The sequence below is a fragment of the Neofelis nebulosa genome, chromosome 18, assembly GCF_028018385.1.
Source record: "Neofelis nebulosa isolate mNeoNeb1 chromosome 18, mNeoNeb1.pri, whole genome shotgun sequence".
Classification (NCBI taxonomy): domain Eukaryota; kingdom Metazoa; phylum Chordata; class Mammalia; order Carnivora; family Felidae; genus Neofelis; species Neofelis nebulosa.
Window position 1 is genome coordinate 31,658,446 of NC_080799.1, and position 26,371 is coordinate 31,684,816.

The window sequence follows — 26,371 nt, forward strand, 5'->3', positions numbered from 1 at the left end:
CGCACATTCAGCCTTTTCCTATTTCGAGCACCCAGATTTTCCTCCAGGGAACATTCCTGATTCTCAGCCCATGTGTTTTGGGTGGGGCTGGATCCACTTTCTACCCTAGGGATGTGCATGTGGCTCAGGCCAGACCTACTGTGATGCCACTGACTGGTTCAGGGAAGGTCACACGATTCAACTTGAGCCAGTGAGACAAAGAGATACTTTTGATGGTTAAGATTAGCAGGTTCTTTAAGGCTAGACTTGAGTTTGGAGTTAAAGTTGGTAGCAATTTGCCACCACATGGAACATGAGAATGAAGCTAATAGAGAAGCAAGCATTTTACAGACAGAGACCTCATTCTGATGGCATAATTTTAATACCTGGGTCAGGTGCCATCTGAACCTAGTTCTGATCCTCAACTTTTCATTGATAGGCATTAAAAGGAGACTGTCTTGGTTTTCTCTCACCTAAAACAAAAAGGATCTCTGCACTTAGGTTCTAGCCCTGGTTCTGCCACAAACTACGGCGTGAACTTGTGCAAGCCTCTTGATCCTTCTGCCACTGGGTTTCCTCATCTAGGAGAAACTCTGGATAAAAATCATCAGGAGGTCCTCAGATGAAGGAGAAATTTCAGCTTTAACATTCTGGAGTATTTTACTGAGTTACTGTTGTAAACACAGAGTTTTATAGGAGGAGACAGGTAGAAAATCCTGAATTTAGACTTTCTGGACAAGAAGTTGTGTCAAAAAGTCTTTCTAGAAGGAGAAATGAGTAGAGACGAGTCAAATTTTCAAAATAATTCAGCAACTCATCTAAGGGTGACATTTTACAAAAATAAGAGTATTGTGATAGGGCAAGAATGAAAAACAGTGGGACGTATAATCTTTAAACAAAGAAAATCTTTCCTTAGAAAATATAGTTGCTAACCTAATTCAATATTTATAGCTTTCTCTAATCCTTTATTTCTAAACTTTTTTGAAATGATTTTATTTAAGGTTTCCTAAGTAACATGTTTCCTTTAAAAAGTGCTAACAGTGTTTGTCTTTCAACAGGAGAAATTAAATTATTTATATTTACTATAATCACCATATGTTTGGCTTTATTTCTGTCATCTTCATTTATGTTGCTTATTTTTCATCTTTTCTTGAGGGCTACCCTTTCCAGCTTCTAGCTAATTAAGCAAATATTCTTTCTGGCTTTTATTTCTCCAGTGAAATAGAAGACTACCTTCCTTTTTTTTATACTTATATTTTAATTTAGATGTACTTTCACAAACACAAATATATTTCAAATCCTATTTTCTTAGCAATGCCAGAAAGTCAGCAGTAGTCTAGAGCCTCCTCTCTGAAAACACAACCCTTATGGAATATCTTCATCTCTTCTGCCCTCCACTCTCCACCTCCCACATCTTATGATGTCGAATTTGGGTATAAGATTAATATTTTGCTGTAGATATGCATGGATTTTAGATACTTGGTTTTCTGGCATGCCTCTTCTATTTTATTAACTTCTATTTAACAACTGCACTATCAGCAATTATTTGTATGTTTTTCCATTTTATTTTGTTTTGTTTTGTTTTTTCAGCTTGTTCCTTAATTCCATTATGTCTGCTCTCTCTTTCTAGAATAACTCTTTGATGAACGTTGGGTCTCCTGGATCCATCGTCCGTGTGTCGGCTTTTGTCTTGTCATTTTTAGGGCATTGCTCTGGGGGTTGGCAGAATGCTTTGGTTAGATATTTCTGATCACTAAGTCGATCCTTTATTTAAATTTTTAATGTTTTTTTAAAACGTTTATTTACTTTTGAGAGACAGAGTGTGAAAGCAGGGGAGAGGCAGAGAGAGACACAGACAGAGACAGAGAATCCAAAGCAGGCTCCAGGTTCCAAGCTACTGGCACAGAGCCAGACATGGGGCTCGAACCCACAAACTGTGAGATCATTACCTGAGCCAAAGCTGGATTCTTAAATAACTGAGCCACCCAGGCACCCTCTTTTATTTAATTTTTAATTCTCCCATTCAGACCTCGTACTCAGTTGGTAATGTTACCAATCAGTTTAATATGCACAATTTATTTTATATCATTAAAGCACTTTATGAATAAACTCAGGTTTCTGTATGGAGCATACATCCTCTCAGATCTGATAAATAAAATTAAATTGAGGGGCTCCTGGGTGGCTCAGTCGGTTAAGCGTCCGACTTCAGCTCAGGTCACGATCTCACGGTCCGTGAGTTCGAGCCCCGCGTCAGGCTCTGGGCTGATGGCTCAGAGCCTGGAGCCTGCTTCCGATTCTGTGTCTCCCTCTCTCTCTGCCCCTCCCCCGTTCATGCTCTGTCTCTTTCTGTCTCAAAAATAAATAAACGTTAAAAAATTTTTTTTTAATTAAATTGAAATTAAAATTCAGTTCCTCAGTTGTACTAGCTATATTTCAAGTGCTCAAGAGTCCCATGTGGCTAGAGGCTATACTATTGGCCGCACAGATTGATAGAGCATTTCTATCACCGCAGGCTGTTCTACAGTGCAGTGCTAGTCTGCACTGACTCGTTTTCCCTCCAACCATGTGACAGTCGCTGTCCCCCAGACAGTGGAAGTGGCTGCTTTGAGTGGAGAGGAGGTACATCCATGTGGGCTTCCCTTCATGATGTGAGGGAAGGAAGCCTGACTTCTGGTTGAAAGTTCTCCATCTCAGCTGCATCTAGCAACGGTTACTTGGGCAGTGACCCATTTCTCTCTCCAGCCACCTAAGCTCCAGTCCCAGCATTCTATAGAAAACTGCCTTCACTGAGAACCCGTCAGTGAGTGCTGCAGCCAGCCCCTCTTGAAAGAGGAATGTGTATAACGGTTCTGTTGTCTCTGTTACCCAGAGACCATTGCTTCTCCCAGACTGCTGTCTCTCTCTGACTTTGATTTTTCTCCAGAGTTCTATTGTGAGAACTCAGTTTACAATCATGTCCTTTTTATCTACTTGGGGTTATAATTGCCTAAAGGCTGTTAAGGAATCACCATTAATCTGATGCCATATATTTTATCTCTTCCACACTTTTCTCAACATTTTTGCCCTGCTGATTGCAACATTCCCCATTTTCTCACACTGCCACTGACTTATTCTAGCTCTTATATTTCTTCTGTCAAGATGTGCTCAATCAGCCATCTTGAACTGAAAGTAGTAGCCTGATTTCTTATGCCTTTTGTGTCTACAGAATAAGTTTCATAAGTAATCATAGAATGTCAGGGCTAGAAAGGAAATTTGAGATCCATTCCAATCCATTCATTTTACAGAAGAACAGAGGGAGACTCATATAAGGAAATGGACTTGTCCAAGCCTCTACAGCATTGATGGTAGCAGAGCTGGGACAAAGAAGGAAGTCATTCACCCCGTATACTGGTCTCGGGCCATTGACTTCTGCTCCAAGAGCCCTGAGAAATTACAAGAGGGAGTCAGCATCTCCACCTGTACCCCGGGCTCAGCGTAGTAGGTACCTTGTTAATCAGCTTTTTTCTAAGCTTCTCCAAATACAAAGCAATGGAGGACTCATGCTTCTAAAAGAAATTTTAAACAGAACTGAAGGAATTTAAGAGCAAATTCATTTATTTGCTCAGAACTGCCCATTCCCTAAGCACAGTGAAAATTCAAGGTTATACTTCAAAACTATAAGAAGAAAGGGGCTTGGAAAATGCAAACAGACCTTGCTTTGAAATGATCATGACATTGCCAGGCTGGGGTGGGGGTAGATGTGAGAAACAAGCTTCTCCTCCCCCCACAAAAAATTCTGGGGTGGGAGCTCGCTGTCCACCTTAGTGAAATGCTTCACCTCCAGCATCTGCCTACTTGCACTGGTCTGCAATCTGTTTCCAGTGAAGCAAAGTAATTAATTGTTTTAAAATGCTTTTTGAGACTTTGGAAAACTGACCTAAGTTTAATGGTTCATAAACCTCATTTGTGCTTCTATTAGAGAATTTAAAATGTGAGCTGATCTGCTTCTGGACTAGAGAGGAGGACAGGACCTCAGAGCTGTGCTGTGAGACCCGCCAGCAACCGTCAGAGCTGCAGAGTCAACCCTCTTTTGACACAGTGAAGAAGGGAGAGAGCAGTGCAGATTCCCTGGCATCTCCCCTTAGAGGGTTTGATTTAACGATGACATATTAAAGGATGATGCTGCGCTCAAGTTGGGCAGAGATAGTACACTCTCTCTGTCCTACAAGCTTCATCTCCTAGCCTCATACACCCTAGAATGGAGACTGGAACCAGTTTCCTGTCCTAGCTGGGCTCCTGTTCCTGTATACTTCTAGACAAAACACCTTAATCCCTATACGTGGTCTCATACACTGTGATTTTTCCAGGGACGCCAAGAAAGGCTATCTACTACTATGAGCAATTCATTCACGGGGATCACAGAGGCTTAGTTTGGGGATCACAAACTCAAGTGCATCCAGACACCAGACAGGTAACATAAATAAGTCAAGGAAAAGGGTGAAAGATGAGAGAACTGGAGGAGGCACATCCTGTGTAAAAGGCGGCGGCTGCTTTTCAGTTCCAGTGGGCTGCTGCCATTCAGAAATGTGTGCTCAATCATCCCAGAGGAATCAGAAATCTAGATAGTAAGTCTGCCTTTCACTCTGTAAGAAACCACCACCTCTGGCTACCAGGCACTCTCTGGGTCTGTAACATCTAAACAGATGCAGCCGAGAGGAAGTTCCAGCTCTCTGGTACACCCCTGTCACGGCTACCAGAGAGCCCTTTGTGTTATCCGCATTCCTAGGGGAGTTAAAAAGGTAGTCACTTCAAGAAAGGGGGTGTCTGCCAGAAGGTGTGTGTTCCCAGGGTATTCCCTAGGGTAGAGGTCCTAAGGAAGTCATAAAGATTAAACTTCAGAGGTGTACACCCTCTAATCAATTGTAATATAACCACAGCAATTATAATAAATAGCTGTGATCCACAGAGGGCCTACTACGTTAAGTGATTTATACACATCATCTTATTTCATTTACACAACAAACTCAAGAGGTATTATAATTATCTTCTTTCTGTAGCTGAGAAAGCAGACTCAGAGAGGTTAAGTAATTTTCGCTAGATCTCACAGGTGGTAACTTCTAAATATTGTCAGGAAACGAGCTCCCAAGGTCTATGTGTTATTCTGTGCCTCCCTTGAGGACACAGAGTGGGAAGTTCAACATAATGCTGAAGTGATTTCCTCTCCCAATTTCCAATGATTCCCAGAGTAGGTTTAAAAGTATGAAAACAGATGGTTTTAGGGTGGTGATAGTATATAAATTTCCCTAAACTTTCAAATGTATATCTGAAATATACAAAAACAAATTAAGGTGATCAGAAGAATCAGCATGCTCTAAAAAAACAAAACAAAACAAAACAAAACAAAAACCTTTAGCTTTCAAGATATTTATCATTATGGGTACATGGGTACTCTGGGACCATATGGAGAGTATTAATTTGGTAAGATTGGTAGGATAAGGAAGGCAAGATCACAGAAAGCTTTGAAAAAGCAATGAACAGGCACCGAGAGCAGGGATCATGGTCATGGGCAATAGACTACCCATGTTGGCTATTGAGAGCTTTCAAAACAGCTTCATTTAGATATAATTCACATGCCATACAATGCACACATTCAAAGTAAACAATTCAGTAGTTTTTAGTATTTTCACAGACACATGCCACCATCACCACAGTCCATTTCAGGCCGTTTTCATCATCTCCACAAGAAGCACTGTAATGTTCCAGCTATCACACTCCTGTTTCCCCCTCCTCGCACAGCCCTAAGCAACCACTAATCTACTGCCTGTCTAAACAAATTTTTCTATTCTGAGTTTTCATGTGAATGAAATCATATAATATGCACTCTCTTGTGAGTGGCTTCTCTTACTTTGCATAATGTTTTCAAGGTTCACAGGCTGTTGAGATCTGAATGGCTTTAAAACTACCTTCTCTCTCTCAATGGGTCATTTGGGTGGACTTCTTCTTCAAGTCAAGTCTTTGAGCCTTCTTTTGTCATTGTAAACCACACCAACAGCACTCCTGTCTCAAGTCCTTACCAGAAACAGTTGAATGTTATGTACTTTCCCTTTCCTGGGATCTCCAGGGAAAGCTCCAGACTGGGCTACTCCTGGGACTTCCAAGAGCACGAGCCAGACGTCCTCTGCTGATTGATTTTACAGAGTCAATATCACCAGTCAAATGCTCATGTCTTAGCTCTTTCCTCCCACTCCTACTTTTTAAAGAATTTCACATTTCTAGAGCTTGACTAGATTCAGAAGGGCTAGATTTATAAACAATTATGTCAGACATTACTCAAGAGGTCTCTATAGTTAGAATGAGGTCTACATGCAGAGCCCAGTACCCTGGATCTTTCTCCAAACAGCATCAAAGACATTACAGCCTGATGTATCCTCACAACCTTTTGTTCTATTTTCTGCATTGTCTTGAAGAGAAGAAACCAGTGTAAAAATACAGGAAATGAGTGAGCTCTGATCAAAGCAATGGTGAAAACTGGTCATTCTCAAATGATGCCAATGAAAGATCCACAAGCGAATTAGAAATACCAGGACTTGTAAGATTCACAGAAACTTCAGTCTAGTGGAGGAAAGATAAATACGTAATGTAAATGGAAGGGACACTTCATGTGAACAGAACATGTTCTTGGACCAAACCAATCTGATTCAAATCTCAATCCCACCATTTACCAATGATGTGACATTGGACAAGTAACTAAAGCTTCTCTGAGTCCCAGTCTCCTTATCAATAAAATGAAAATAATGCTCCCTATCCTGAGGGATATTTTGAGATTAAAGTATGCTGGGACTAACAACAACCACAACAACCACTCCTAGTGCTAACACCACCATCACCATCATTTATTGAGCATTTATTTATATGTCAAGACACTGCTAGGCACTTAGGTTGCTAGGCACTTAACTTCAGGGGTTACCTATGGGGTTACCTCTCTAAACCCTCTGACAAGCCTGCCAAGGTATGCAAGGTATTATAACCTTCCCTTCATGGATGAAAAAACCGGCTCGGACGGGTTTAATGTTTTGCCCCATGTGTGGGGCTGTCACACAGCTGTCACACAGCTAGTGAGTGGTGGAATTAAGTGTCCAAAGCAGATTTGTTGGTCGCAAAGATGGCCTCACACCCAACATTGTAGCTATTGGTGCTAGCAGAACAGTGAAAGTAAGAATCAAGAACATGAAAGGAGACATTTTTCATCCAGAAGCTAGAAACCTATCTTTTAAAAGTCACGCAAACACTGTAAAATTTAAAATAGGCAATTTCACATTTTGATGACTGTATTTAAAACTAGGCAGTATCAAGTACATGGTTTAAATGCCAGTCTAGACATCTGGTCTACCAGCTCTGGTACATTCGCCCGTTGTCCGCCCCTCCATCCCACAGGACAAGCTCACTTTTTAGGATGAGATGCTATTCAACTCCTCTTGAAAGGAGCCCCCGGAACAGAACTGCCATTTATAGATCCATCCTGTGACATCCCAGGCAGAGAAACTCTGTCTTCTGCTTGGCAACAAACACTGGATTTTGCCCCATTTCTTGGCCTTGGGTTCTTGCAAAGTCACTCTAATTTGAATTTTTATAAATCAAATCCTATTTCAAATGCAGTGGAAGAACTTGCACTTTAAGAGAATCCTGTCTTGAATCTTCAAGAAAATGGAAGACTGCCTGTAGAAGTGAATAGCTAATTCAGAAATTATCCATTTTGTAAATTCAGAATTTGGTTCACAGCTTTCTGAAAACAACCTTTAAACTTTGAAACCAATTTGAAATTCAAGTTTGTAGCTGGGTCTTGTGGGCACTCCTTATCACCTTTGCTGATAAGCATTTAAATATATTCATTAACAAAAATAATTGTGGTCACAGTTAACTACATTAGCACCTTTTAATTGAATTAGAAATTAGATGGGGGTCATGAATATTTCACTAGGGCTCACTGCTAGCCTTCCCAATTACCATCTTAAAAAAAAACAAAATGCCCTCACACAGCCATAAACAGGTGGATTTGCAGTGTTCATGTTCTTGGCCTCTCTCATAGTTTTGCCACAAAAGTCACCCCATTGTCAAAAACGAGTCAAAAAAAGAATTTTTAACTTTCATGCTGCTCTTCTACGCTTCCAGGAGTGATGCAAAGAGTTTTGTGTCCTGAGGAAACTTTCAATAAACATTTATTCAACACAAATTGAAAACTATCAATCCCACTGCATGCTGAAGAGATAATGCACTTGAAGCAGAGGAGGGGCTTAAGATGTACAATTCAAGTTTCTGAACCATGGTGCAGCTGTCACTTGGGGTCGGAAAATTCTGTGTTGTGGGCAGCTGTCTTGTCGGTGTTGGATGCTTACAATCCTTGGTCTCTACCCACTAGATGCTAGCAGCATGAGCATGTACATGCGCACACACACACACACACACACACTCACTCCAGTTGTGACAGTGAAAACTGTCTCCACATAATATTTGGATATTCAGGTAATATCCCCTCTGGGAGGGAGTCTTCCCCCCGGTGGGAACCACTGATAGAATGACAGGGGTTCAATTACCAGCCTTTCCACTCATGCCGGACGGTTCCCTAGACCTCTGTTTTGTATATGTGAAACAAAAGCAATCACACCTCTTCCACTGGGTTGCTGGAACACGGACCGACATAAAGTGATAAAAGGCACGGCTGACAGAGCGCTCCTTCACTGTTGGCTGACTTGGCAGTAGGAAGCATAGTGGTGGCAACAGCAGCACCAGCAGAATTTGTCTCAAGCTGTGAGTGATGGGGCCGGAGGACTAGCTGCCCCCATTCTACTTGTTCTCCACTCACAGAAATGTCATGGGATTAGACGGACCCAGTCAGTCTTCTTGCCTGAAGAAAGCACCCAGGTGCTACCTTCAAAGGCTGTGCTGGTCCCTCTTCCCTGGAGCTTGAAGCCAGTCTAACCTACTCACATACCACGTGTCCAGTGTGTGGTCAAGGCAAGCCTCAGGTCTTTCCACAATGGACGTTTGAAATAGCACGTAGAGATTTAAAAAAAAAAAAGTGGGGTTTGGAGTCAGGCAGATCTGAATTTCAAACCTGACTTCTGATTCTGGGAGGTCTCAAGCAAGTTTCTTAATCTCCCTGAGCCTCAAATGGAGTCACTGACAATTATCCCATACTCTGGTTATAAGAAGTAAATGCAATAATGCCCCTAGGGCCATGTTGGGCACAGAGTAGATATCCTAGAAATATACTGATTATAATTTTTATGATGATGAATATGATGATATTCTACCCCATGTTTTCTCAAACTTGACACTACTGACATTTGGGAATGAATAATTACCTGTTTTGGGGTCTGCCCTGTGCTTTGTAGGATGTTAGCAGCATTTCTGGCTAATGAGGTGTTAGTAGCACCTGTCACCAGCTGTAACCACCAAAAATGTCTGCAAACATTGCCAATGTCCCCTGGGGGCAAAGCTGCTCCCAGTTGAGAACTAGTGCTCCACAGGAAATGGATTCCCCTCCTGAGCCTGCTTGGTCATTCTGTTCTTGGTTACTGTCACCTCTTTTGGGAAGATGCCCTGCCTTCCTCATGTCTAATTAGCCACTCCTTCCACTGTCACATAATTGTTTGCTCATCTGTCTGGTCTGCTAGACTGACAGCCCCTCAAGGGCTGGATTCACTTATATCTGTATCTGGAGTTGGCACAGAGTGGAGGGTAGTAGACAGGGCAGACAGGGAAGAAAGTCAACTACTATTTATTGAGCACCTACTGTATACCACAACTGCTAAACTGCTTGCACGCATGATTCCTTTCAATCTTCTCAATAGGACTATAAGGGACAGATCATTATGTCCATTCTGCCAATGAAGAAACTAAGGCTTAGAGAAAAGGAACTCATTTAGAGATACACAGCAAGAATGTAAAAGGACTTGGGGTTTGAACCCAGGTCTGCATGGCCCCCAAACCTCTCCTCTCTACCAAGCATCCCCCAAGAGCAGGAAACGAGGCACCTTCTCCCCAACCTGCGCTGTAGGCTCAATCCTCCCTTCTCCCCCAAGCTGGAAAGGAGGCCATTCTTGAATGAATTCCTCACCCCAAGATGAGATCAGAAAATTGGGGTGGTGTGCCAAAGGCCAGGAAGTGAGTAGAAATGGCTGACCTGCTCGAAGAAACAATCCATTCTGGATCCAAAGATGAGGCACCGAGCATTTTTCACTCTCGTTGAAAAGGTCAAGTTAGAGGCAGTGGGACCCAAAGTGAGACCTTTTAGCAATTTCAGAAAGTTCAGCCTGCAGCTTGGGGGCAAAGCTGAAGCCAATTCCCACATCATCCCAGTCCTCTTCTCTACCTCCAGCTTCCGATACCAGCTGGTGCCAGGCTTAACTCATCGGGCAGTAGCCTGCGTGGGGCACAGGTCCAGGGCTCCATGAGGGAGGCATCCCCCAGCCCCAGACTTCACTACTCCCCAGTTGAGCTTGTTATTTCAGAGATTCTGAGACACACTGTAAATATGCTAAGGGGGACGTGCAAAGTGGGCAGCAGTCTCCAAAAGGTTAACATCTTCCTTTTCAGATGGTTACCACAGTTGCTATGGATATCTCCTCTGGGAGGCTTTGCAAGTTCCACATGAAGGGGCTGAAATTAATAAACTCCTTTGAACTCAGAGGAAACAAACCGGGCTGGGCTGCAAATGCTTCAGCCTGTTTATTTCTAGCTCGGACAGGGGGCTTGGGTGTACAGGTGTACGTATGCATGTGTGGAGGGCACTCAGAGTTTCAATCACACATACGCGATTGTGTGTGTGCCTTTGTTTGGTCTGCGCACAGGAATAAGGCAGGGTCACGAAACAGCCAGACTGTCTGCATATCCAAAAGGGCAAAGATTTATCTGCCAGCTTCCCCAACCAGACAGCAAGATACTTGAGGTCAAGGGCTATTTTTATTCATCTCTGCAATCCCATTAGCACCTAGCCCCGTGCAGTGTAGATGTTCAGTGACTGTTTACTGAACAGTTTCATCTGTTCATTTAACACATACTTTTGAGTGCCTGCTACGGGCAAGGTACTGTGTTATGTGAAGAGGTTATTAACACAATAAACAGGGTAGAGAATCCACTTCTTCAGGGAACTAGGATTGTGGGGGAGATAATGGACTGCTGGATGAATAAACTCCCAGCTGGAAAGTCACATAAGTACCCTTTCCTTTGCTTGGGGTGTGTGTGTGTGTGTGTGTGTGTGTGTGTGTGTGTATACAAACAATCAAAAGATGCACTGAAAAACCAAGTGTTGGTGAGGGAAGAGCCCAGGGACAGAGGACAAAGAATGTGGGCTCTGGAGTCAGAGTCTGGATATTCAAGTCCTGCTTCTGTTGTTTAGTAACTACATGTATTTAGTCAGTCAGAGCATCCCGTTGCCCAGACTACTCATTCAGAGAATAAATATTTTTTGCACACCTACCATGTGCGCTTCCTAGGCCATGGGGTCACAGCCTACATAAACCTCCGCTGCCAGAATTAAGTGTAACAAAAGGACAGTGAGTGTCTCAAAGTGGAGGATACATGTACACCAGGGGCATTATGGGTGTAAGAGACCCCAAGGTGGCCCAGGGAACTATGGCAGGTGTCTGAAGGAAGAGATCATCAGACCAAGACATGAAGAGTGCATGAGAGTTGGCCAGATGAGGAGCGGAAGGAGGAGTCTGGCACAAGAAATACTGTGTACAGAGTTCTCAAGAAGAGAGCAAGTGCACACATTCCAAGAGCCAGAGGAAGTCGAACATAGTAGCAGCACTGAGTGGGAAGGGGAGAAAAGGCTAGATGCATGAGTGCAAGTGTATGAGTGTGTGTGTGTGAGACAGCATGTGTGCATTTGTGCGTGTGTGCATGTGTCTGTGTGTGTGTGTGTGTCCAGGCATATGAGTGTGAGTGAGGGTGGAATCCTTACAAAGAAGCTTATCATGGCCAGAAAGCCACAGATGGTAGAATAAGACATCCTACAAGAACTGTAACCACACAGCAAAATCAATATTCTACCCAAATTGCTTTTATAGATAATGTAGAAAGGTTTTAATTAAAGCACGGCCTCTAAAAAGGTTCCTAGACTTCGGTGCTCTTCTCAGGGCAGGTGCAGGACAAGTAGGGGGCCACTCGACAGAGGAGCCCTCTAGTCCCCTGTCCTCACCTGCTGGTGGCCTTCCTGCCTGCCTTTTTGGAAATTCATGAAAGAAGAGGATATTTGGGAAACGCTATTAATCAATAAATGAATGTTCCATAAAACTACTCAGGCAGATTGGTAGTCAGAGAAATACAGATGAAAACCAAATGCACCTTTGCCCCAAAAGTAAAACATATATTTTTAAATCATATTTAGTTATGGCAGGCCTGCTGGTGACAGGAGTGTGAATTGGCACGTATTTTCTGAAGGACGACTCAACCATATGGATCTGAAACTTTAAACTAGGCGTACCTTTGGATTCAGCACTTCCATTTCCAGGAACTTAGCCAAAGGAAATAATCACTCAAATGGGCAGGTTAAACAGAAAAAAAAATGGCTCATTGAAGCATCAATTATAATATGAAATGCCTGTTATGAAGGTGTGATGTTTCCCAAGTTCCCATAATGGGCCTCTAAAGGCTGAGAACAAAAAGGTAGTAAGCATCCCACGCTGTCAATACGGTGACAACCACCTGCTGGACAGGTAAGAGGCAGTGGCGTGCTCGTAAGCGTCTAACACCGGGCTCCGGGGTCGGGGTGAGGGTGGTCTGTCTGATGACGCCAGCTTCCATGGTGTAAACATTCCCACCCGGGCTGATGCCCAGCTACCAATGTGCCACCATCGACACGGAGCTTGGAAGCAAAGAGGAGCGAACTTCAGCAGACCCTAGGTTAGAGGGGTGGCTTCATTGCAAGGGCTAAGATCCTTTCTAGCCACGCCCCCAGTGAAAGTATAAAAGGACAGGGAGGGACATGAGGTCACCTTTCGGAGGGGCGCAGTGCTGGGGAAGTGAGTGTCTTCTTCTTCTCCCCTCCCCACTGCAGCTAATGGAGGGAGCCACAAGGGAGGTCATGGGAGATATTTATAAAAGGGGTGACCCTCTCCCTCCCTGCTTGCTGTCCAGGACTCTGGGCAAGGGAAGGAAGGGAATGAAATGGGATGCAGTGATAGTGCAGACTGACCGGCAGGCAGAGTGGACAGGAACCCCAGTTTCTCAGAGTGGAAGGGGTGGGGAGGGGACTTTCGACAGTGCGTGGGATTGAAACTGTGCTGCTGACCAAGACAGAGTCTTGATGATGGAGGCGAGACTTTTCCTACCAGAAAGTGTCTGCCTGGTCTAGGTCAGAGATCCTGAGGAAGCCTGTTAGGTGACAGAAAAGGGGGAGATTTGACAAAGCGGAGTTAGTTAGAAAAAGAAAATTCTTCCATGCATCAATGGCTGTTAGCCAAATGGGTCACACTTTTGAAATAACCTAAGTATCCATCAAACAGGAATTAAACACAATATAGCACCTCCATAATGGAACAGCACGCAGCTATTCAAAGGTCTTTATACCCCCTTTGTGTGCGTGTGCTTCTGCTATCACTCACATGATTCAAATAACACATGACAATTACCAGTATGTGTTTATTATAGGTTTTCAAAACTTAAATCCCACATTCTCCCCCTAACTAGACAGCTGGTAACACTGTATGGTTGAGGAACTCCCTTTCCCAGCCATCTACTCCGACATGGCTGATGGTGGAGAAGCCACACAATACGTCCTTCCTGCTAGAGTTACCAGCACGGAAATGTAACTACAATAAATTGGTGAGTGGGAATAAAAGTGATTCACAAATCATTATGAACAATATAATTACACTTTTCTACAAGAATAAAGAAGTTTATAACTCTATGTAAAGAAAAGCTTCTGGAAACGCACACATTAAAATACTGACAGTGGTTGTTCTGGATGGTGTATAAAGCCTTGCCCTTAATCATTCCTTCAGTTCTGCCATTACTTTATGGATATTCATGAAAGTCTCACTGTAAATCAGAGACACTCTGCTAGGCACTCGTCCTTTTCAGTTTTATCGAGTAATCAGCTCTATAGATCTCTCCTTACAATTCGCATTATTCTTGTAATCAGGGCAGAGAAATAAGGAGCTTTATCTTTGTTGAAAAATGAACTACTTAGCACATAGTCCTTGGAATCTAGAGGGTACTTGGCGGTGGCCATTATTTTATCCTTCTGTGAATCCTGGGGCTTCATCTACCATAACTTCTTGAACAGTGGTCATGACACAACAATGAGTTGTTTCCATATAGTTTTGATTACATGCCAACACTGTTGGACGATTCAACTGATTTGGTCCTTACGATAACTGTGAAGTAGCAACTATCCCCATTTTACACGTCGGGAAACTGAGGCAGAAGTATAGTTGCTGTGACACTAGGCCTCCCCCGACTACGTGTCCAACGTGGCCCATACTCAGGGCAATATTCTTCACCTCCATCAGAGGATCTGCTCTGCTGGGAACAACGGAATCAAGTGCAAGGGTGGGCACATGCACGTTCATGCACACACACTCAGAAATAGATTGGGATGGGACTGGCCTGGGTTACAGCAGGTGACTCAGACAGTCAGAGGAAAAGGCAGTGTAATGCAGACAAATGCAAGATAATAAGTCTGGAGCCAATGAACCGAGAAAGAGGGAGAGTAGATACTAAATAAAAAGTCATGAGTCCCTCCAGCCTGGAAAGGGATTTAGAGGTTATTGTAAAAAAAAAAAAAAAGAAAGAAAGAAAGAGAAAGAAAGAACGAATGAAACAACAAAAGAACGGAAGGAAGGAACGAAGGAAGGAAGGGGAAAGAAAGGAAGAAAGGAAAGAAAGAAAGAAAGAAAGAAAGAAAGAAAGAAAGAAAGAAAGAAAGAAAGAAAGAAAGAAAGAAAGAGGAAGGAAGAAAGAAAGAAAAACTTCTTGAGGTTGTACTGTCAGAGTAAACTTGGGAATCAGGGGGTCCCTGTGTCCTTCCCTGTGCTGTCCTCCCCCATGCAAAGAAGAGGGAGCAGGTGACTCTGGTCTTTCTATCCTGTTGGGGCCAGGTCAGGAACAGGAGTGTCCTTTCTGAGCTGTAGGCAAACGCTGATCCCATGTCCAAGGCAAGATGCCGAGTTTGAATGACAGGAGAGAGCACCTGGACACAGTCAAGCAAGAGGTGGGGAAGGCTGGGGAGGAGATGGGAGTCAAGATCTCAGTAAGGAGTCTCGTGATGGCTGGAGAATCTGGGAAGGAAGGTGAAGTGGGTGTGAATCGCGGATGGTCGGGGTGAACCAGATGCATCGAAAAGGCTGAGACTGGAAGGACTCGACCAAACGGGACGGACGACAGCCAGAGGCAAGTCTCCCGAGGCAGCTGTGTCCACGCTTCGCTCCCAAGACTCACGATGCTTTCACTCACCATGTTGAGACCACCTGAGGTCTGCAGGGAGAGGACTCCTGTGCCAAACAAAGCGGCTGTGGGTTGTACCCTTTCTGAAGGGTACCAGAAAGGTCAGCATAAGCAGGTGGCCTCGCTGCCCTAGGCCTCATTTCCCTCATGTCTAAAACGCAGAAGGGGTCTGTGGCTGAGAGAGCAGACGGCATGTCTGCTTGAGCTGAGCCTCCCACCACCCCCTTGAACCTCAAACATATGGGGGCATATCTGTGGGCATATCTAGCCACCTGATGGTGGGGGGTGGGAGTGGACAGAAGATTCCTCAAGGGTAGGAATGGTGTGGAAAAGCCTCCTGGAAGACAGGGTGAAAAAGGTCAGCTGCAGCAAACAACTGGGGGCCAAACTTCTCTGAGGTCAGGGGAAGGGGAGATCTAAGTACAGGGTGATTGGTGGTCATGGCTGAAACCATCCCAGGAGGCATTTCCAAGCCCCAAGAGCAGACCGAGGTAACAACAACTCAGATCTAGTCTTCACACTTAGGAGTTCGGTATTATTATCCCCATTTTACAGATGAGGAAACTGAGGCACAGAGAGGTTAAGTCACTTATAAAAGGTCACCCAACTAGGAAGTGGCAGCACTGGGTTTCAAACTGAGGCCACCTGGCTCCATAGCACATGCTCTTAACCACTGTACATGAGGCTTCACTATTAGAAATCAAATCGGTAGGAAGGACTCCAGGAAACACTGCAACATGTTGGGGCCAAACAACACTACCTTGGGTCACTTCTAACTGGTTATCAGAATAGGGCTGACAGGAGAGAAAGTTCTCTCCCAGACCGTAAGCTAGCTTTGGTTTCATCCTGGACCATAGGCTAGCTTTGGCATCTAAAGGCAACCTGGAGGCAGAGCAAGGAGGGGAGAAGAACTCTATGGGCAGGAATGACGGTGCCCAGCAGAGTGGCACAGGGGTACATGAAAACTCTAGGATGGAATGTGTTCTTTTTTTTTTTTTTTAGGAGGGAATGCATTCTTGAGCAATCCAAGAAAGCATGGGGGTTCAGAGCCCCCTGGAAAGCAATCTGCATGAGGCCAAGATCTCCAGTATAGGTAGGGCCAGAAGATGCTGGGTATTCCAACTGTCCTGATGGGTGAGCTGTCAAGAAACTATAAATATTTCCCTCTTCTTAGTGACTTGTTATAGAGAGGCCAGATATAATTTTCTTGGAGAGGGAACAGGGCTGGGCAAGTCCATTTTACTCAGATTTCAAGAATGTTTCTATTAGAGGAAGGAAGATTCAGGATGCTTTGAGCAGGGAAGAGATTTCAAGGTGACCTTGAGGAAGGAGCCAGCATTATGAAATGTTTTTGATCGAGTAGAACAAGATAAGCTGCTCATGTTTTGGAAGGGTTCAAAGCCCTGGACACCAGCTGAAATAAGAAAATTCAATTTCTGGCATAAGATTGTGCTTTTTCTGCCTTCTAGGAGAATATACACATCCAGCCCTCCGCCCCCTCATGAAAGCAGAGTGTTCCTCAGTGGTGATCTCGACATAAACAGGGCTGTAAAGGCAGGTTTGCATGGCACAGGTGATGTTGCCCATAGGTGTTTGGAGACAGGATTACTGTTTCAGTCCACATTCTTCCATGCAGCCCCTCCCGTAGCTGGCACTGGGACCTGGGAGTGGCCCAGGGTTATTTCAGTATCCGGTTTTCTTTTGTTTTCCCATAATAAACAATACAGAAAACTCCTCTGTGTCTAAGACAGCACGGTCCAGCACAACTTTCTGCATGGATGAAAATGTGCTGTATCTGTGTTGTCCAATATGGCAGCCACTAGCTACCTTGGACCATGGAGCACTTGAAACATGGCAAGTGCAATGGAGAAACTCCATTTTAAATCTTACTTCATTTAAATGAATTTAAATAGGTGTATGTGGCTAGGGGCTATCTCATGAGAAAGCACAGTGCTGAAAGATTCAGTGGAAAGAAAAGGGCCGACCCAGAATGGGTCTGAATTTCACCTCTACCTTTCACTAGCTGTGGGACCTTGGACAGGTGTCTTAACCTCTCTGACCCCCAGTCTCCTCACCTGAAATATGGGGATGATGGTATCTACGTGGCAGGATTATTGTGGAAATGAGTTACACATACAGATTACACGGCAGGCCATATGCATTTAGTACGTCATAGCTAGAGCTGTTAGCTATTAAGTGCAATCCACGATGGGCTTGGGATTTCTCGCTGACACTGGGAGGGCAAAGTGAAGGTGAGAACTGAGGGGTCTGATCTGTGCTGTCCTATGGAAAGTGATGAGGAGCCTGCAGGGGGGCAACAGCAGGACACGTTCACATTCAGAACTACCCCCCACCCACACACACACACTCATATACACTGGGCAGCAAGAGGGTCCTGGGCACTGGCGGAAGAGTAGGGGTGGCGGGTGCTGCCTCTTTCCATTACCAGCTCTGCCCACTACTGATCATACCCGATGAAAAGGAGCCCCTCTTCTAGGGACCAAGTGCCCCAGGAAGGGCAAGAATAAGGAGCCGGAGAGACAGACAGGGACAGGGAGGGGAGGGGACATGAAACCAACACAAACATGGGCAGAGACAGGAGGGGTACAGAGAGACAAGGAAAAGACGGAAATAGACAGAAGTCATAAAGACAGATACCTGAGAGCCGAGAACAGCGAAGACACAGAGACAGAAGACACAGAGATGAAAGGAAGAGAGAGATAGAGACAGAGCTAGATTGAGAGTCAGAGAAAAACACAAGTAACACACACACACACACACACACACACACACACACACACACACCGAAGAAGAGCTGGGAAAAGCACAATGGGGAAATGAGGACAGTGAGGACAGAGGAAGGCAGACAGCAGAGCTAGGAAGGGCATGGGCAGAGAGGCACAGAGGAGGCTTGGAGACGGCAGCTCAGGGGAGAGTGGACACAGGGGGAAAAGCAGTTCCAGAGAGCAACCCAAGACTCTGGCAGAAGCATGGAGAGCGCTGGTGCACAGGGGGGAGTCTGGTCGGCACGGGGCAGGGGCCCAGGGCAGGGAAAGAGGCCAAGGTGGGCTTCCCAGCAGAAGGGAGCCAGTCCTGTTTTCTGCCCCCTCACTGGCTCCTCACTGTCAACAAGAAGGGCTCTGGGGGCAGCAAAGGTTTCCAGAGCCCCCGCTCGCCCACTCCCCCTCCCTGTGTCTTTCTCCTGAGTCGTTAATCTTGGAAGACAGGTTGGTCTTTTATTAGCTATCTCCAAGGGTCAGCTTAGAAGTATCTGGGGAGATACCAGTTCAGAATGTCATTTGTCATCAGGTGCCTGACGGGCAGCCGCATTGATTCAGCCCCCTCCGGGGCTGCCGTTAACTCAGGAGGCAAAAGCTGCTTTCAACCTTTCCAGCCCCCCTCCCCTGACTGGGGCTTTAATTCCTCACTCTGGCCCTTCATTTATGACTCAGGGCAGGGCTGCAGTGGGGGTGGAGACTGCGGAGACACAAGTGTCCACGGGAAGTGGACGCGTGCTCCTACTCCCGGCGATGCCTTCCCCATCAAGACCGACAGTTCTCAATCTTGACTGCGTGGACTCTCTCCGAGACTTTCACAGATATGGAGGCCTGGGCTTACCCACAAAGGTCCTCCCTGAACTGCTCTGGAGTAGGGCTCGGGCACTGCGTTTCGTAAAACTATCCGCAGGCAATTCTCTTGAGTCACCAGGACCTGAGATCTGCCCAGCTAGACAGTTCCTCCCCTGCCTGCCAGAATGCCATGATTCGAGTCTAAGATCGAGGACACCACCCCTAGCTACTTGATCAGTAGCTAGGAGACCTTGGGCTAGTCATTTATTCACTGTGCCTCCATTTCCTCTTTGGGAAAGTGGGAAAGGTAACACCCCCAAGAGTTCTGGCAAGGACTAAATGAGTTCATAAATACAGTATGCAGAGAAGAGTGAGGACCTGGCACAGAGTGAGCACTGGGTCCGTGTTTGCTACTAATATTACCTCGTTTGTGTTTATTGCCCCCTGGAGTATAAACGCCATTACAGACCTAGGCCACTCTTACCCTCGCCATCATCCCCATTTGACAGAGGAGGAAACTGAGGTACAGAGAGAGTAGGAGACTTATCTGAGGGTCTAGGTGTAAGTGGGAGGGTTCAACCTAGTACTCCGGAGCCAGTGAAGACAGGTAGTCTATGCAGCATGCTGGGAAGGTGCTGGACAGGAGGGTTTAACACCAGCTGTACAGACGTGAGTGAAGGAGAGGTTGGAGCCCCCGCACACGGCAGTAAGGAGCGTGGTTCAGGGTGGTGTAGGCATCACGTGGAGGAGTGGGGAGGTGAAGAGGGAAAGGTGAGCAGGGCCAGGACCCAAGGGCTCTGGACAGAGTGTAGAAGACTAAGGGTTTCACTCAGGACTTTAGTCTCTGTCCACACAGACATGGATTGGCTAGAGCGCAGGTCCCTGACGTCTGGCCCTTGGGTCCTGCCGACTCTGCTCCCACTTGGAAACCACAGGCAACAGTGGCCTTGTGTCTGAAGTTGGGTGGGTGACAGGGATTTGGGGTCAAGGCCTCTCATCTGCATCAGAAGCCCAACTCCCCCACTCTCCAGCTGTGTGACCTCACCTAAGTTCCGCGACCTGAGTGAGTCTCGGTTTTCTCCTCTGCAAGTGGAGAAGGCAGAGCACCATCCCCCAGGGTTAGAGAGGACTGGCTGAGGTAGGGCAGTCTGCCTGTCGCAGGAAAATGCATATGTGCTGATGTGGTTGGCCCTGACGGTCACCTCCTAGGTGGTGCTGGTATGGAGCAAACAGAACAGGTGGAAAGGATTCCTCTTGGGAAGGGGAAGGGAAGGAGAGAGGGAGGAGGAAGGGAGAGAGGGGAAGGGAGGGAGGGAAAGATGACCGAACATCCTGGTTTCCCAGGACTGAAGAGTTTGCTTGTATATGGGACTTTCGGTGGTCAATCCAGGAAAGCCCCAGGCAAGTCAGGATGAGTTAGTCACCCTAAAAGAGGGTTTAAAGGAATGATATTTAATTCTTCCAAAAATTAACATGAGTCAAAAAAAAAAAGAAAGAAAAAAGAAAAAAGAGAACTGGAGTCAAGCTACAGCACAGTAGGCTGAGGTCAGATCTCATGCAGGACTTCCTGGCTGCTGAACGGAAGGCAAGGTTGGGCGGGCCCAGAGCAGCCCAGAAGGAAGCTCGGAGCCCAGGAGGGAGCCAGGGCAAACAGGAAAGCACCTCTCTTTGGAAGAAATGGCTGTGCCAACCGCTGTTTGCTCCCCGTGACAGACTGAACTCCGTCTCCACTGGCCTGTGACCATCAGCTTCCACAGAGCCAGGAGCACACTTCCAAATTCCAGACCTCAGAGGCTCGTCGAGGACGCTCAACTGGGTTCTGACCGTGCAGGTGAGGGGAGGGCATATGCTTGGTGGCTCGCAACCTAATCTCGGAGAAAGTGTTCTTATGGAAAGATTCATGATAGCCATCCAGGCTGCAGACACAAGGTCTTAACTTCCAATTCCGGGAGCCCCGCGGCATGTGCCTCTCACCTGCCAAGTAACAATGCGTCGGGTCTGGGATCGGGCAGATTTACAGCAGATTCTCTGCAAATGAATGTCACGGCAGGTCTTTGTGCTTCAGAGGGAAGGAGGGCAATTCAGAAAGGGAAGCTACAGGGTCCAGGCGATTCTGAACCCCTCTCTAACCTGCAGTGTAGACGGGAGATACAGAGCGGGGCGGCGGCAAGGGTGATTCTGCAGCCACCAAACAGGGGGTGCTAAGGGCCACACAGCAAGCTAGAGCTTTTCCATAAGACAGGGGAGCGTTGTGGGCTCCCCACAGAAGCAGAGAGAGCTGAGAGCTGTAGTTATCACTCCTGGAAGGGATCATATCACACTTCACAGCCTGCGCACATTTCCTCGTCTGTGGGAACGCTGTGGTCAGCGGGTTTCTGATGTGCAGCCTGAAGGCCATGAGGTGAGACACGAGGTGACTGTAGGGGACAGATGCACAGTGGGCTGCTGCCTTACTGTCTGACCTCAGGCAGCAGGGAAGGGCCGTTAGAGCACAAATTCTGCTGTATTTTTCCAAACTTGATGTTAATGAAAATTTTCAAATATTCAGAAAAGTTGTAAGAGTAATGCAGTATGGGGCGCCTGGGTGGCGCAGTCGGTTAAGCGTCCGACTTCAGCCAGGTCACGATCTCGCGGTCCGTGAGTTCGAGCCCCGCGTCAGGCTCTGGGCTGATGGCTCGGAGCCTGGAGCCTGTTTCCGGTTCTGTGTCTCCCTCTCTCTCTGCCCCTCCCCCGTTCATGCTATGTCTCTCTCTGTCCCAAAAATAAATAAAAAACGTTGAAAAAAAAAAAAATTTTAAAATAAAAAAAAAAAAGAGTAATGCAGTAAAGGTCACCTGGATTCAATGGCTAACATTTTGTGATGATTGGTCTATCAGCTCTTGGTCAGCCTACCTATCAGTCTGTCGTCTATTCACATGCAAGTGTGTGCAGTTTTTCCTGAACCATTTAAATTGCACACATCATGGTGTGCAATGGAATGTTACTTGGCAATCAAAAACAATGAAATCCTGCCATCTGCAACGACTGGGTAGAAGAAGATATAATAAGAGAAATAAGTCAGTCAGAGAAAGACAAATATCATATGACTTCACTCATATGTGGAATTTGAGAAACACAACAGATGAATGGAGGGGATGGGAAGTAAAATAAGATAAAAACAGAGGGGGGCAAATCATAAGAGACTCTTAAATACAGAGAACAAACTGAGGGTTGATGGAGGAAGGGAGGTGGGGGATGGGCTAAATGGGTGATGGGCATTAAGGAGGGCACTTGTTGGGATGTGCACTGGGTACTTATATAAGTGATGAACCACTAATTGATTATTACCTGAAATCATTATTACACTATGTGTTAACTAACTTGGATTTAAATAAAAATTTAATTTTTTTTTTTAAAAATCTACACAAATCTGTCAAGATTTTAAAATCTTGAACCTGTGGCAAATAAACAAACAGACAAATAAATAAATAAATAAATAAACTGCACACATCATGACTCTTTACTAAAAGTCCAGCCTCTTAAGAGCAAGGCATTCCTGTACACAGCCACATCATTATTATACAACTCCAGAACACCTAATCTCCAAATTCAAATTTCCTCATTTGTCCCAAGAATGCATTTTAAAGCTTATTTAAACCACTATCTGATCAAGATCCACACACTATATTTGTTTGTGGTCTGTTATGTCTTTTGAGTGACACTAATACCTCTACCCGCACGTCCCCCGCGCCCAACACATGCATAATTTAGGACACCGTTGTTGTGGTTTTTGTTGTAGGGTCTGGACGAGTTGTCTTGTAGAATGGCCCACATTCTGAATTTGTCTGATTATTTTCCCATGTTGCCATTTGATTTGTGCCCCTGTCCCCTATTCTTTCTGTAAAGTGGAATTTGGGTCTAAATTAGATTCGGGTTAAATTAGATTCTAGTTAATTTGAATTAGATTCAGGTTAAATTAGATTCTAGTTAATTTGAATTAGATTTAAGTTTTACCTTTTTGGCAAGGATCCTCTGTAGATGAGGCTCTATACTTCAGAGTGCACCATGTCAGGAGATACAGAACTTTAAGGTGGGGGTACCAAATCACCCATTGTGAAGACACATTTTACCCCCTTTACTTTAGAAAGGCAGCCACAGGTGATTTATTGGCACTGGACAAAATTTCTGTCCCCAGTAAACTCTCTCCCGGAGGAGGGAGCATCCATTGTTAATTCTTGCTTGAAACGACTACCAAACGTCAAGTTTAAAAATGATATTTTTTTCTAAGTCATTCTGTTACCCCTTCTGTATTAGCTGGTGTTCTTTTTGTTTCTCTCTCTCCACTCCCTTTCTCCTTTCCCTCCCTCTCTCTGTCTCAAGAGTCCAACAATGGACTCAGGAAATTTTAGCCATTCAATGTATAACAATCAACAAAGTATAATGACAACTTCTGTCATTTCTCATGCTAAAAGTGTCCCAAATTTGGACATTACAAGTCCCTTAAAACTGGGTCAGGGGCCCTCTTGACACATCTCCATCATTTTTGACACATCTTTGCTTCCTGCATCAAGTAGATGGCCATGGCTCACCTTGTTTGCCCTGTCCCAGATCAGGAAGGGGCCATTTCTCCAAGAAAAGGGCTCTTCTCGGTGGGGACTGATATTTTGGAATCCAGATCTGGGCTTCAGGTGTGAGAAGCATGGGTTCTGCCAGCAGATGGCCCGGGTTTAAATCCTAGCTCTCCCACCTAATGCCTCAGAGTTTATGTAGACGGAGGGCCAGGGTGGGAAGGACCCTGGGGCATCCAGAAGGAGAAGAGAAAACTTTATTTTTTTAAAGAATTATTCTATTCAATTAGCATAAGAGTAAGTAAAAATATCATTGTATTTAATTTACTCCTTCCTTTCCATCTATTAATGACAGGGGATACTGATTTGACATTTGGAATCTCGAAATGAAGTTTCCTTTTTTAAAAAAGTAAGCAAATTAAAAAAAATTTAAGTTTATTTATTTATTTTGGGAGAGAGACAGAGAGACAGAACATGTGAGTGGGAGAGTGGGGGGGGTGGGGTGGAGAAAATCCCAAGTAGGCTCTGCACTGCCAGCACAGAGCCAGACATGGGGCTTGAACCCACGAACTGTGAGATCACGACCTGAGCTGAGGTCAAGAGCCAGGCGCTTAACTGACTAAGCCACTCAGGTACCCAATAAAGTAACCTAACTTCTACTGAAATAAAACATGAATGCAATTCAACATCTCCTTTTAAAATAAATGTATTTTTAGGGGCGCCTGGGTGGCTCAGTCGGTTAAGCGGCCGACTTCGGCTCAGGTCATGATCTCACGGTCCATGGGTTCGAGCCCCGCGTCGGGCTCTGTGCTGACGGCTCAGAGCCTGGAGCCTGTTTCAGATTCTGTGTCTCCCTCTTTCTCTGACCCTCCCCTGTTCATGCTCTCTCTCTGTCTCAAAAATAAATAAATGTTAAAAAAAAATTAAAAAATAAAATAAAATAAAATAAATGTATTTTTAAAAAATAACTGAGCCAATATTTTTAAAAATGACTAAATCCTAGTTACTATGTAATGCAGATAAATCAAAAATGAATGATAATGGCACGAAAGCAACCAAAGTTTTGGCAATACCGTAATAAAGTTGCCTGGGGACTCTCATTGTTTGGAATGATTTTAAATGTAAAACTGAAATAATTTTAATATTGGGGCACCTGGTGGCTCAGTCGGTTGGGCATTAGACTTCGGCTCAGGTCACGATCTCACTGTTTATGAGTTCAAGCCCCGTGTCGGGCTCTGTGCTGACAGCTTGGAGCCTGGAGCCTGGAGCCTGCTTTGGATTCTATGTCTCCCTCTCCCTCTGTTCCTCCCCTGCTTGCGTTCTGTCTCCCTCTCTCTCTCAAAAATGAATAATTAAAAAAAGCACTACCCTACGACTCAGTAATTGCACTACTAGGTATTTATCCAAGGGATACAGGTACACTGTTTCAAAGGGACACATGCACCCCAATGTTTACAGCAGCACTATCAACAATAGCCAAAGTATGGATAGAACCCAACTGTCCATCGATGGATGAATGGATAAAAAAGATGTGGTATATATATATATATACAACAGAGTATTACTCAGCAATCAGAAAGAATGAAATCTTGCCATTTGCAACAACGTGGAGGGATCTAGAGGTATTATGTTAAGCGAAATTAAAGAAAGACAAATATCATATGACTTCACTCATATGAGGACCTTAAGACACAGAACAGATGAACACAAGGGAAGGGAAGCAAAAATAATATAAAAACAGGGAGGGGGACAAAAACATAAGAGACTCTTCAATATGGAGAACAAACAGAGGGTTTCTGGAGGGGTTGTGGGAGGGGGGATGGGCTAAATGGGTAGGGGGCATTAGGGAATCTACTCCTGAAATCATTGTTGCACTATATGCTAAGTGACTTGCATGTAAGTTAAAAAATTAAAATTAAAAAAATAAATAAAGTGAATAAAAATTTTAAAAACTGAAATAATTTTAATATTGTCTGGGTGCATGTGCTATGATATCCTCTACCATTTGGGTCTCTGAGGGCTGATGCACCAACCAGAAGGTATGTCTCCATGTCACAGCAAACAGAGCTTAGAAGGTGAGCATTCTTGACTCTCCTTAGCAACCTCAATAGCATTCTCCCCATTCTCTTTCCTATGATGATATATGGGTACAGGGAGGGCTGAAATTTTGAGGAAGGATGCTCCCAGAAAAAGACTGTATGTGCTATCCTGGGGCTCCTTATGATCTATAAATGCCTTGGTCAGAAATGCTTCTCATACACACAGCAACAGAGGTCCCCAAATGTCTGTGTGATGCATTCTCTGTGCATAGGGAAAAAAACCTGCCTGTCCAAGTGCAACAATTTTTGACTTCTCGGTGTTGTTCTTAGGACCCCAAAGAGCCATGACTACCAAAATGGGACTCGTTGACCAGGAAGCTTACAGAGATCTAAAAATGAATGTGGTCAAGACTGCAAGATAAAAGGAAGCAGGAATTGAGGTCAGCCACATTCACAGAACCAAGGATGACCACAACAGAGGAAGGTGAAAGAAAGAGCAGAGTCTGTATGTGGGGTTTGCCTCATCAATTCAAAGATTCCATTTAATGCGTGGACACCTGACTCATCAATCTTCTTTTTTAAATTTTTTTAATGTTTATTTATTTTTGAGAAAGAAAGAACATGAGTGGGGGAGAGGCAGAGAGACAGGAAGACACAGAATCTGAAGCAGGCTCCAGGCTCCGAGCTGTCAGCACAGAGACGGACACAGGGCTTGAACTCATGGACCACGAGATCATGACCTGAGCCAAAGTAGAAAGCTCAACCGACTGAGCCACCCAGGTGCCCCTAAATGTTTGTTTATTTTTGA

General features: G+C 44.9%; 1 long non-coding RNA gene across 2 annotated transcripts in view; it reads right to left on the minus strand.

Annotated features, from left to right (window-relative positions):
* LOC131500664 (uncharacterized) overlaps window positions 1-26,371 on the minus strand; it is a 173,740-nt gene that overhangs the window by 98,540 nt on the left and 48,829 nt on the right. The gene's annotated exons all lie outside the window — the stretch shown is intronic.